General features: G+C 41.0%; 1 long non-coding RNA gene across 1 annotated transcript in view; it reads left to right on the forward strand.

Moving 5' to 3' along the window:
• The window catches only part of LOC125079623 (uncharacterized), a 98,968-nt gene that overhangs the window by 62,738 nt on the left and 22,062 nt on the right, over window positions 1-14,168 (forward strand). The window contains exons 3-4 of the long non-coding RNA XR_007121157.1: window positions 3,907-3,985; window positions 5,541-5,597. This is a non-coding gene — a long non-coding RNA (uncharacterized LOC125079623). The remainder of the gene's footprint in view (window positions 1-3,906; window positions 3,986-5,540; window positions 5,598-14,168) is intronic.

The raw sequence follows: 14,168 nt of genomic DNA on the forward strand, positions 1-14,168 counted from the left end.
TCTGTTACTTTTAGGCTCTCTCTTTGCTTAGAGGACCCCTCTCAACATTTCCTGTAGGGATGCTTTGGTATTTGCAAATTCTTTTAGTTTTTGTTTGGCCTGGAAGCTTTTTATCTCTCTTTCTATTTTCAATGACAGCCTAGCTGGATATAGTACTCTTGGCTGCCTGTTTTTTCTCATTTAGTGCTCTGAATATATCATGCCAATCTTTTGTGGCCTGCCAGGTCTCTGTGGATAGGTGTGCTGCCAATCTAATACTTCTACCATTGTTTGTTACAGACCTCTTGTCCCAAACTGTTTTGGGATGTTCTCTTTGTCACTGAGACTTGTAAGTGTTACTATTAGATGACAGGGTGTGGACCTATTTTTATTGATTTTAAGGGGGGTTCTCTGTGCCTTTGGAATTTTGATGCTTGTTCCCTTAGCCAAATTAGGGAAATTCTTTGCTATAATTTGCTCCAATATACCTTCTGCCCCCCTCTCTATTTCTTCTTCTTCTGGGTTCCCAATTCTAATATTATTTCATCTTATGATATCACTTATCTCTCGAATTCTCCTTTTGTGGTCTAGTAGTTATTTGTCTCTCTTTTTCTCAGCTTCTTTATTCTCTGACATTTGGTCTTCTATATCACTAATTCTTTCTTCTGTCTCATTTATCCTAGCAGTAAGAGCTCCCATTTTTTATTGCACTTCATTAATAGCTTTTAAATTTCAACTTGATTAGATTTTAGTTCTTTTATTTATCCAGAAAGGGATTTTATCTATCCAGAAAGGGATTCTCTCGTATCTCCCATGCTTTTTTTGAGCCCAGCTAGCACCTTGATAGTTGTCATTCTGAACTATCTGAAGTTCTGACATACTTTTTTTAAAGATTTCATTTATTTATTTGACAGAGAGAGATCACAAGTAGGCAGAGAAGCAGGCAGAGAGAGGAGGAAGCAGGCTCCCTGCTGAGCAGAGAGTCCAATGTGGAGCTGGATCCCAGGACCTTGGGATCATGACCTGAGCCGAAGGCAGCCACTTAACCAACTGAGCCACCCAGGCACCTTCTAGTTCTGACATCTTACTAATGTCTGTAATGTACCGAGGCATCGGTACTGCCTCTTGTTCTTTTTTTTTGAGGTGAGCTTCTCCACTTTGTCATTTATCCAAATAAGAATAGATGAATGAGAGAACATAATACTAAAAGGGTAGCAACAACTCCAGAAAAATATACACTAACCAAATCAGAAGAGACCCAAAACCAAGGGGAGAAGAAAGGAGGGGGGTTAATATATATATGTGTGTGTGTATGTGTGTGTGTGTGTTAGACTGGTGAATGGAACCAGGCCACACACTTGATTTTGGGTGTATATTGGTCTATTAGAAGAAATTTTTCCCCAAAATTTTAAAGAAAGAAAATACACACACACACACACACAAATACATATGGGTTAAAATGATGAAGGGATGGAATATGACCATAAAGATGAAAATTTTAAAAGGAATTGATAAGACAAGAAGTTGGTTGGGGAAAAAAAAAAAAGGAAAGAATGTGATCAGGCTGGAGAATAGAACAAAGCTATGTGCTAGATTTAGGGTATATTTTGATCTGTTAGAGGAAACTGTATCCCAAAATTTTAAAGAAAGAAAAACCTATATAAACCTATATAGAAAATAAGGTTCAATACAATGAAGGGATAGAATATGAGTACAACAATGAAATTTTTTTAACAATGAAAATTTTATAAGATTTTTAAAAGACTTTTAAAATTTTTAAAGATTGATAAAATAGTTTAAAAAACATTAAAAGAGGAAAAATTTTAAAAAATAGAATAAGAAAAATAAAATTTAAAAAATTTAACCTTGAAAGACTGGAGAATCATGGGGAAAAAGCCATGAATTCTACGTGCTATATTCCCATCGCTCTGAAGTTTTGCAGTTCTCATTCAGTGAACTTGGTCTTGGCTGGATGTTCTTGCTTATCTTCTGGGATAGGGACCTATTGCAGTGATTCTCAAATGTCTTTGCCTGAGGCGGAATTGCACCACCCTTGCCAGGGGCATGGCTAAATTATCTGCTCGGGTTCGCTCTTGTGAGCTTTTGCTCCCTGAACGCTTTCTGTAGAGCTTTGGAGGACAGGAATGAAAATGGCGGCCTCCCAATCTCCGGCCTCAGAGGAGCTGAGAGCTCAGGGCCCTACTCCTCCATGCACCCTCGGAGAAAAGCAGTCAATCCTTCCCGTCTCCTTGGTCTCTGCACACCAAGCTCAACCAGCCTGTGACCAAGCATTTCTATCTCTGGTGCATGGCTCCATTTGGAGTCTCCAAACCCAGTAGACCTGCAGCGTGCTCCCACGCTGCTCCTCCCAGAGGAGGAAGGAGGGGATCTCTCCAGATCTGCCACCTGTGGGGTCCCTGCTCGAAGAGCAGTAGCCTGACTCTGCCTCGGATCATGATTTAATGTAACTCTTTGGCTCGGTCATTGCAGCTGGCTTCCCCACTCTGATACCCGGGAGCTCTGTCACACTATGACACCCCTGGTCTTTTTGTGTCCCCATGGGTCCTGAGACCACACTGTCCCTGCAAGGGCTCCACTCCCCGCTTAGCCTCTGGAGCAATGTCCCTCAGTGAAACAGACTTCTAAAAGTCCTGATTTTATGCTCTGCTGCTCTGCGCTTCCTGGGAGCCAGCCCTTCCGCCCCCCACCCCACGCAGTCTGTCTTCCCATTTGTTGCCTTGAATTCACTTCTCCACATGTCCTACCTTCCAGAAAGTGATCGCTTTTCTGTTCCTAGAATTGCTGCTCTTCTTCTATCTCTTGTTGAGTTTGTAGGTGTTCAGAATGGCTTGATAACTATCCAGCTGAACTCCTGGGACCTGATGATATTTAGGTCTCCTACTCCTCCACCATCTTGCTCCCCTGGCACTGTGATTTTCTAAGACCACATATAGAAGAGAAGGGGCAGTTGGTCATTGCAGGAATAAAAGGCTGAGCTAGACCTAAGAGCAGATGTCTTCTCTCACAGATGTAGGAAGTTTGGGAGCTTATATCCTTTCTATCCATTGCTTAGGAGGGGGATATGTGATTTGGATTCACAAACATGTATTGACTTATTGACACAGCAGGGGCTAAATGCCCTTGCTTATGTTATTCTCATGTAATCCTCACATTAGCACTGAGAAGTGGTATAGTATTATTTTGCAGTGGGGGAAAATGAGGTTCAGAGAGCACAGGCAAACTGCCCGAGGCCAAGTCAGCTGTGAATGGCAAGAGTTAGCCCCCCAACCCAGGTCTTAAGGGGCTTTTACTCCCATGCCATGTTTTTGCCTCATAACATAAACAAATAATGAAAGGTTTAAGGCAAAAACAGAGAGTCTCTAAGCCCAGGTTTGCTGAAGATGACTTGTCTTCTCTTCAGAAAGGAAATAAACATGTGGGAGAGGTTTTACCTCAGGATGTGGAGATTACACTCTTAGTTGCCAGGAGAAGGTGGGTAAACACTTTATTCAATGCCTCAAAGATGTGATAACAGAGACAAGAATTTTCCTTTTTTCATTTGCCCAGGAGAGAGTCAAAATTCACAACCATAAGACACACACCCCAAATGTGTGTGTATGTCTGTGTGTACGTGGGTGGGGGAGCAGAGAACTCCAGTCAATACTTACTTGGGTTAGGTCCAGACGGTCCCTGACTATGATCGTTGGATTTATGATTTCTCAACTTTACAATGGTGGGAAAGCCACATGCATTCAGTAGAAACTGTACTTTGAGGGGTGCCTGGCTGTTTCAGTTTGCAGAATGTGCGACTCTTGATCTCAGGGATCTCAGAGTCATGAATTTGAGTCCCACGTTGGGCACAGAGCCTACTAAAAATTAAAAAAGAAAGAAACTGTACTTTGAATTCTGAATTTGGATCTTTTCCAGGGCTAGCAATGTGCTTCTGTCCTGTGATGCTGAGTAAGGCAGTGAGCCACAGCTCCCAGTCAGCCATGCAATCACAAAGGTCAGTGACAATTATATTTACAACCATTCTGTACCCACACAGCCATTCTGTCTTGCACTTTTAGTGCGGTATTTAATAAACTATGTGTTGTTCACTTCGTTATAGAATAGGCTTTGTGCTAGGTGATTTTGCCCAACTGTAGACTAAGGTAAGTGTTCTGAGCACATTTAAGATGGACTAGGCTAAGCTATTTCCATCAGTTAGGTGTATTACATGCATTTTCAACTTACTGTATTTTTAACTTAGGGTGGGCTTATTGGGGCATAATGCCATCATAAGTCAAGGAAGATCTATATTCTCTTAAGTCCTTTCCATACATGATTGCTCTTAGTCTTTGCATATGTTCTTTGAGGCATTCTCCCCTTTACGTTCCAGAAAAACAAAACAAGAGTCTTTCAGGTTAAGGTTCGTGTAATTACTTATAGTACTCAAAGTTTATGAGAGGCAAGATTCCCACCCAAGTGGATACAAGTAACTCCCATTTTCCCTGTAGCCCAAAACACACCATTTGAAAATAGTATTTTAATTGAAATGGCTACTCTTACACTTCACCCATGGACGTGTAAACTGATAGCTTTCAGACTGAGACCGTGGCACTTTTGATCCAGTTATAAAAGTAAGCATATTCCTTCAGTCGACTAATTTCATATCTGGGAATTTTGCCTAAGGAAATAATCAGGTATATGTGTGCAAAAATTAATGTGCAAGTAAGTTCTGTATATTGTTATTTGAGTTATTTATTCTTAAGTTATTAATATTGTAGCTAAGTTATGAGATTCAAATGTCTACTAGGATCCAGGTGAGATCCATTATGGTACATCCATGAGGGGAATGTTAGGAAGTCATTAAAAATTATGGTGTAGGGGCGCCTGGGTGGTTCGGTGGGTTAAAGCCTCTGCCTTCGGCTCGGGTCGTGATCCCAGAGTCCTGGGATCAAGCCCCGTATCAGGCTTTCCGCTCGGCAGGGAGCCTGCTTCCTCCTCTCTCTCTCTGCCTGCCTCTCTGCCTACTTGTGATCTGTCAAGTAAATAAATAAAATCTTTAAAAAATTTTTTTTAAAAAAGTATGGTGTAGAAGAATATTTGATAACAGGAGGATACTGCTATCATATATTCAGTGAACACAAGCAGGTGTTAACCCAGTGTAGTATACCTACAGGATATATAGTATGCATTGAAAAAAATACCAAAAGAGATACACTGAATTTTCTGAAAAGACATGACCTCACTTAATTTGATTCAAAGCTGACAAGAAGGCTTCCTTAACAAGAGGTTAAGTGCAGTGTCCATGTGAGGTTCTGTCTTCAGCATGTCTTCCCACCTCATGGAACAAAATCCAGATTTCTTAACTTAGGCTGGAAAACCCTAAACAATTCTGGTCTTCTGGACATCTATCCACCCTCCTTCTGTGTTGCTCACTATGCTTCCCCCACACAGGCCCTTTTTAGCTCCTAGACTGCATGTGCTCAACCCTAGTGCTGTGCAGGGACTTTGCACATGCTGTCCCTTCTGCCAGGAATGTTTCCCCCATTCTAATGGCTGGCTTCTTTCTTCAGGTTCCAGCTTAAATGTCACCTCTTCAGTGGAGTTCTTCTTTGACTGCCTCACATAATGTAAGTATTCCCCTCTATTCTCCCCCACAGCATCCTGTTCTTTTTCTTTTTTCACACACGTGATAATTTGTAATGACATATTTATGTATTTTACTTGTTCAGTATCTGCCTTCTTATGGAAGGTAAGACCTGTGAGGCTAAGGCCCACATCTGGTTTGCTCACCACTGTACTAAGTATCTAAGAAAGACTTGTTGAATGAATGAATAAATGAACAAAGATAACACAAAATTATTAGGCACTGACTCTACACCTAGCAAAGTGCTGTGGAAGGTTTAAAAGGTCTTTAGAGAAAGGAGACAGGAACTAGATAATCAGTGGCTGATTATCAATGTAAATCAGTGTAACACACAGGCTGTAAGAATTCATACAAGGAAATGCTTTGCTTATCTCTAAACCATTTTCTAAGAATGGCTCATTGGATGTGAACTATGTCCTGAATCCTAGAAGTAATATGAAGTAGAGTTATCACTGAGCACAGGTCTCCCATTTTTCTTTCTTTTTTTCTTTTTATTTTAATTCAATTAATTAACATATAATATATTATTGGTTTCAGAGGTACAGGTCTGGGATTTATCAGTCTTATACAACACCCAGCGCTCATTACATCACATGCCCTCCTTAATGTCCATCACCCAGTTACCCCATTCCTCCACCCTCAGGTCTCCCATTTTTCTAAGGGTATCCAGTTCCAGATACATCGGTTAAAGTGGAGCCATCCTCTACCACTTGGTGTGTGCTCACTTTTGCACTACACAGTCCCTTCAAATCTGACTTCCTTCCCGAAGCAAGAGGAGAGAACCTGCTGTACTTGTCCAAAAAGAGCTTGTCCAGGATGCCTGGGTGGCTCAGTGGGTTAAGTGGCTGCCTTCGGCTCAGGTCATGATCTCAGGGTCCTGGGATCGAGTTCCACATCGGGCTACTTGCTCAACGGAGAGCCTGCTTCTCTCTCTGCCTCTTCCTGCCACTCTGCCTGCTTGTGTGCGCGCAGTCTCTCTCTCTGACAAATAAATAAATAAAATCTTTTTTTTTTAAGATTTTTATTTATTTGTTTGACAGAGAGAGATCACAAGTAGGCAGAGAGGCAGGCAGAGAGAGAGGAAGGGAAGCAGGCTTCCTGCTGAGCAGAGAGCCCGATGTGGGACTCGATCCCAGGACCCTGAGATCATGACCTGAGCCGAAGGCAGTGGCTTAACCCACTGAGCCACCCAGGCGCCCAATAAATAAAATCTTAAAAAAAAAAATAGAGCTTGTCCAAAATCACTAGGGCTGTGGTTCACAAGTAGAAGTCATGCGTCTTCTGAAGAACCACATAAAATACTAAAAGGGTGGGAAAAGAAAAAAACGCAAAACAAAACAAATCACTTTTCTGTTAAAAGAGAAATCTTCATAGATAAAACCTGGCAGAAGGCTTAAGAACAATTGTAGGCAAAAAGAAAACAGATTATTCTACACATTTTATTATTTTTCCCATAGCAGGCTACAAAATGGCAACCTTTATCTGACTCTAAAAACAAACACATAGGGTGAACTTAGGGCCCATCAGTGCTCCGAGGGAATGTTGCCTGTGGACATGAATTTGGGTGTTTGCGGTGGGGGCTGGGATGGCATGAATATTTTCCAAGCCTTATTCAAACAGTAACTTGTATCTGCTACCATGCTATCAATTTTTCCAACAGTGGATTGCAAATTCACCTCATAAATCAATCTGTACAAGAGGTCAGAAGCCAACCACAGCCAATTAAAACCTCTCAGCAATAATTCATCTAAGATCTGAGTAAGGATTTTTTTTTTTAACAAGTCCTAGGAGGCTCTTGTTTATTCTAATCAGATCAGAAGAGGAAGAACTAAATTGGGTAGAACCTGCATTTTTCTCTTATCCCAGAACACAAACTCAGATGTTTTTATAGGGAAAGGAAGAGGAAAAGAGAGAGATATGAGGAAAGAGTGGGCTGAGAAATCAGAACACTTTCTGCGCCTAAAGCAGTGTTACCGAGGCTCTCCCAAGGCCAGACCTGCGCCTAACTGCCTCATTCTGGGGTGCTTCGATTCCAACCTCTTTGGCGTCTGAGTCCTGTCAGTATTGTGTCCAACAAGTAAATACAGTTCAACTACGATTCAGTGAGTGTCTTTGACAGGTCAGTCCCTATGGAAGCTTGAAATAAATCCAGTATGCTTGTTGGTTTTTAGAGGACTGTAGATTACAGGTTACCCAGAGCTGAGAAATTGCTGGAACAATTAGGAGGCTATAGAGCATATACTCTAAGTGTGTAAATACGTGGCTGTACACGCACATATTCATATAGTACAACTCTACCACCATAATGATAGTTGTTGAAACTGTGTTGAAAGCTGAGTGAACTCGGAGAAATCATTCAGCTTTCTGAACTTCTGTTCTGCGTCTGGGAGATGGGGGATAACATCCCGACAGCGTAGGCATGAGAGAGATGAAACAAGATGTTGGCAAAGCTTCGGCATGCTCTCTGGCCCCCAGGGTGGCCACTCAGTTCTGGCTGTAAGGAAACACACTATGGGATTCTAGGCCCCACGGCAGTGCTCCCTGCTCCTCAGCTCACTGGGTTTCGAACTCCTCCCTCCAGTCGCAAGTCTAGCCCGATTCCTGATGGATCACTGCACTGATGCATCCTAGAGGTTGGGACTGAGGAGCTGCCAACGGCCAGCCTCAGCCTCCTGCTGGGGGCAGAACAGCCCACGGGGGCAGTCTCTGCCCGGCTGGAGGGGCTCCCTGTGCCTCAACATGCTCCTGATTAGCAAGACTCTGACTTCATCCTCCTCCCAGCCTCCGGCTCACAAGCAAACCCTCTAGCTATTTTTAAAAACAAAATGCTTTATTTCCTGATTATAAACATACAAGGAAATGCTTATTGTAACAGTTGGAACAGACATATAAAGCGTATAAAGGAACAAAATTAATAGTCTTGCTGTCTCCATTCCCCCTATCCTGAGGTAGCCAACATGACTTGTAAATATCTTCCCATGACTTGTAAATACCCAAAAAATACAATGTCCATACTTTAAAAGTACACATGCAATCCTATAGACAATGATAAATAGGGTGTGCCACTTGCCACCCCTACCTCCACAGAGTCCAAAGGATTACGGAAGCTTTTCCCACCTACTATTTAGAAACTCTAGACAAAACTGTGGGATCTTTACCCAAGTTCGGCAGGACATTCAACAAAGTAAATAGAAATATTGGCTTTGTCTTCCTGGTTGCTATCTTTTAGATTTCATCTAAAGGGTTCCAAAGCGTTAGGTTTGTCAAAGAACTCATAACTGTTTTATTTCTCTGTAAAACCAGAGTAGCTTAGCTATTTACGATCTGGTTCCCTTTCCTGGGACGTTCTCTTTGTCTTCAGCTTTTTCTAGATTTTGAGACACAGGCAAAGGAAAGCTGGCAGCAAGGGACACTGTCTTCCTCACCAGAGGTCTCTCGGCAACTACCTTCTCAGGGTAAGGAGATGGTATGTGTGCTTGAGCAGACAAATTCTGTGGGCTGGCCACAGAATTTGGGTTGACCAGGGTGACCAGGCCCACCACCACACCAGCTAGGAGCAAAGAGCCTGTCAGAAAACATGGTACACTTCAGTCTCTTAACTGCTGGAACAGCTGGTATCTCAATGACACTGGCCGGGGTGGGTCTAAGAGTCAAGTTAGTAGTCATTTTTCCCATCAAGTCCTGGGCAATTCCTGAGAAAATGCACATGGAACCAAATCCCATTCCACACCCAGGACTCCACGGAGGGGGAAGGAGAGCGGAAGTTCACAGTGGACGTGATCAGCCTGATTGCCTCCTTCTCCTGTTTGGTACTGATCACGAGCAGGGAAAACTACCCAGAGAGATGGGGATGTTCTTGGTATGAGGTACTCAGGTATCTCTCTCAACTCTGCTGGGAAGACAAGACACCAGCACTCCCTCCCACTCAGCCACGTTCTGGTGAGAGCACAGAGACCCTGCTGCATGAATCAAAGTAAGAACTAGGGAAAACTCATACATCCTGGGAGAGAAAAGCACTGTGACACCAAGCCTAAACCCCTAAATCCAGTCTAGCATGAACGAGGATAAGGAGGCTCCTTCCAGCTGGAAACAGAACAGCCCCCGTAGAGTTATTTATTGCTCACCCACCATGTTTATTATCGTTTGAGAGCCAGAGAAAGTGACTGTGTTTACAGCAGGTTACGGGGATATCGGAACACTCCACACGGGATTCGTGAGTCTCCTGGAGCCTGACAGAGATTAGGAAGCATAGAGACGCCCTTCCTAGACACACACATATTCTCTAATTACACTCCGTGTGTGTTGTTTATCCGAGGACTGTGAGCTTCTTGAAGATAGGGGTGATGCTTTATATCCTCTACATCCTCTTCCAATCGTTCTGTAGAGGAAGTGAGACTTATGAAGCAGGAGCTCCATAAATATTTGTGAAATGAGCTCAGTCAGAGAACAGAATCTGCTCCGATTGTCAGTAAAAACAACATAATCTTCAGCTACTACTGCAGAATCTAGTATGTGAAGAGCCAGATTAGCCAGGGTAGGAGGAAGAGAGGAGCAAAAGTTAAAGGTAGATGCCGCTTCCGGCCCTCCTGATGGGGTGAGGAGAGTAGCACCACCTTTCACAGCTGAGTCCATCTGTTAGAATAATTTTTTAAAACTTTTGAACATTGTGGTCAAATCCCCACCATTTCTTATTTTAGACATAAGGCTTAAAACATTTTTTAAAAAGGAATATATGGAGATCCCCTTGCACAGTGCCTGGAATATGGCCCCAGATGCTGGTTTCCTTCTCATTTTCCCTGTCTTCTGGGCTTTAATTCATGGAAGCTGGAGTAAACCGATGCAGAGTCTTTCCTGAAAGCGCAGTTTGGCAGGAAAAAGGAGGATGAGGGCCAAGGATACGTGTCAGTGAGGAACTCAGGGAAAAGTGTTGTTCTGGTGGACATTCTAGTTTGTGAGCAAAAAAGTATGTGTGGGAATATCTGCAACCTCAAGGCCACTTGACTTGACACTTAACAGCCAGGCTGAACCCAACGTGCAGGAGAAATCCAGCTGACAGGAATCTTCCTCAGACTCTGCTCAGAAAACGCTTTCTATGATCTAGGTTGTTATCCTCATGATGTATCTTGTCGCTCATCTCCCCACTTTGAAAAAGAAAACACGTTCTCAGACTTTATGAAGAAACTTGTGCTTACTGTGTTTTTTTTTTAACATGACCCAGAAAAAAAAAAATGACAATGGAAGGTATGGCACAACACCTAATAACAGAAGGAAGTTAAACCTTCCCCTAGTCCTCCAACCCCATCCCCATTTTGAACAAGGAAATTTAAATTATTGGGAAATTTAAATTACTTGTGGCCTATAATGGCATTTACTCAGAGGAAACATGCGGGTTTGTAATGTGAAATAATTGTGGTTTTTTGTTTGAAAGTTCTTTTTTTTTAAGATTTTATTTATTTATTTGAGAGAGAGAGAGAGAGACAGAGAGAGAGAGCATGAGAGGGGAAGTCAGAGGGAGAAGCAGACTCCCTATGGAGCTGGGAGCCCGATGTGGGACTCGATCCGAGGACTCCAGGATCATGACCTGAGCCAAAGGCAGTTGCTTAACCAACTGAGCCACCCAGGCACCCCTGTTTGAAAGTTCTTCAAATTCCTTATGAGACAGAGGAAATAGAAAGAAGACACCCAGATTCTATAGAAAATTTTAAAAAATACATAAAAATATGAGAATAACATTATGGATAACTCTGTTTTCTAGCTAACTTAAACTCTGATATGGACATAACCTAGTTTTTGAGAGATCTTTGACAAAGTTGATATTTCTCAAATTCCTGTGAAACTCCTTATAAGTACTGATTGGAAAGGTATAGAATTTAGTCAAAAAAGTCAAAGTGAAAATCTGAGGCTAGTGTTTTCCTCTGATTTTGTTTGATTCTGCTAATTTTTTTTCTAATTTTTTTCTTTCCCAGCTATGTGTTTTCCAATGCCATCATTTTAGCTTTAAGTACTATAACTATACTTTTAATTTATCACAATTTTGCGTTTACGTATAACTAAGATCTTTTATTCAATAAATAGTGATTGGATTGCTAACACTGTACCAAGAACTGAGTTTTAAAAGGATGATAACATCTCTGAGTCTATGTTTTCATACAGCCCTTCTTAAAACATAGTAATATTAAAATATACTTTTCATATGCCCTAAAAAATAAGCAAGCAAAAACAACTGGGATGTAGAGGGAACTTATAAACACTAACATTAACAAACACTGACAGATGAATACCATAACTACACTAAAAACAGGGGATGAAAAGAACTGACTTAAGTAACTATGGAAAACAGTTATCTTGACTAGGTATTATCAGGCTAACGGCAAAAAGAACCATTCAAATGCTGTCTTCTACTTAAAAATCTGTATCTTAAAAAAAATCTGTATCTCATTAAACATTTACTAGAACATTTAAAAAATGAATAGGTTGTGGGTAATCACAGCTGGGTTTCTCTGTGTTAGAGAAAGAAGTTACAAGTAAGGAAAGGGGAAAGGTTAAAAAGAACCCTGTGGATTAGAATCCAAGTTATCAATATAAATTCATATTATTATGTACACACACATATATGTAGACATATATATACATGAATACATGTATTTTATATGTATGTATACACACAGATATGTACACATAGGAAGATACATATACAGAGATGTAGATGGTACTGATGGGTATATATGCATGGTTTAAAATCAGAATACTTCCTAGCTCTGTCTACTGAGAGGGTCTAGAAGCAATGGCCTCCAATTGCAATGAGCACAACTAATGCCCACATCTTGGTTTGTAAACACCATTCCCCAATAAAAGGAACCAAGGCTGCTTGGAGAGATAGTAGGACAGGGACAGAGCCGGGAAAATATGAGTCCAGAAAACGTTGTGAAGCCAGAAAGGAGGGAAGTGCTCTAAATAAGATGGGGGCATGTCAAAAGAAAACAAAAGTCTACTTACGAACATTCCTAATGGACAAGTTAGGACAATCTGGGCAACAAAACAAATACCGATACCATTGGATTTTGCCCATAGAATAACATGAATATTCATGAGACCAGACTGCTATAAATATATGTGAATAAATAGGTAAATAAATAAATGACTAAGAAGAGATAGCTCTTTCTCGTAGTAGAATTCCAATGAATGGATGTAGAAGGAAAGGTGGAAGTAGAAAATCACCATTAGGTAAATATTACAGTAATTCTTATTGTAGACAAGCTCTACAGATGAATGGTAAAAAATACATAAATAAATAAATCAGTGTACAGGGGCACCTGGGTGGCTCAGTCAGTTAAGCATCCAACTCTTGATCTCAGCTCAGGTCTTGATCTCAGGGTTGTGAGTTCAAGCCCTGCATGAAGCCTTAAAAAAAAAAAAAATCAGTGGAAAAAATAGATGATTTGCAAAGTCTCCTATTATCTCCCTCAAGATATTTATTAACTATGAAGGGAAAGGTCGTAACTTTATAGTGGATAAACCTTTGCAGATACAACTTAACCAAGTAACCAAAGTTACAATCTCCAATAATAAAACATATCAACATCATAAACCCCTTGATTTGAGAAGGAAATAACATCATTTCTGTAGTATTCTTGCCAAAAATTTATAACCTTAGTTCATTTATGAGAAAAAATTTTAAAAATCCAAATTGAGGGACATTCTACAAAATGAGGAATACTCTTCAAAATTGTCCGGGTTGTGAGAGACATGAAAATACTAAGAAAGGAGATAAGAGATTTAACAGGTAGATGCACTGGAGAAACTGCATAAGATCCTGGAAAAAAAAAAGAACATTAGTGGAGAAAGTAGTGATATTCAAACTGTATCAATGTTTGAAAATTATGCTATGGTTATGTAAGATGTTCACACTCACGGAAGTGGGGTGAAGGTATCTAGGAATCCTCGACACTACGTTTTTTCTTTTCTTGCTTTTTAAAGATTTTATTTATTTATTTGACAGAGCGAGAGAGATCACAAGCAGGCAGAGAGGAAGGCAGAGGGGGAGGGGGAAAGAGGCTCCCCATTGAGCAGAGAGCCCAATATGGGGCTCGATCCATGGACCCCGAGATCATGACCTGAGCCAAAGGCAGAGGCTTAACCCATTGAGCCACCTAGGCGCCCCTCCTCTACACTATTTTGACCACTTGTTATTATAAGTTTAAAATTAGCTCAAAATAAAAGTTAAAATAAGATTAAAAAATATTTTAGCCCTCAAAGAGAATTTAATAGGAAAAAAACAGTGGAGGAAGTTGAAGGCCCTACTTACATAGTGCATTGCTACTTTTGACTTCTCTTACTCCGTTTTCCCATAGCACTTACCACCTTCTAACATATTATATAATTTACTTAGTTATTATAGTTAGTGTGTATGGCATGCTCCCCTATAGAAGACAGGAGGGAGGGTCTTTGTTTCGTTTACTGGTTTATCCTGAGATTCCAGAATAGCGTCTGGCTCAATGTAAGCAATCAATATGTATATGTGTGTGTATTTGATAAATGCATGAATGAAAATTTG

Source organism: Lutra lutra, chromosome 10, assembly GCF_902655055.1.
Source record: "Lutra lutra chromosome 10, mLutLut1.2, whole genome shotgun sequence".
NCBI classification, from domain to species: Eukaryota; Metazoa; Chordata; class Mammalia; order Carnivora; family Mustelidae; genus Lutra; species Lutra lutra.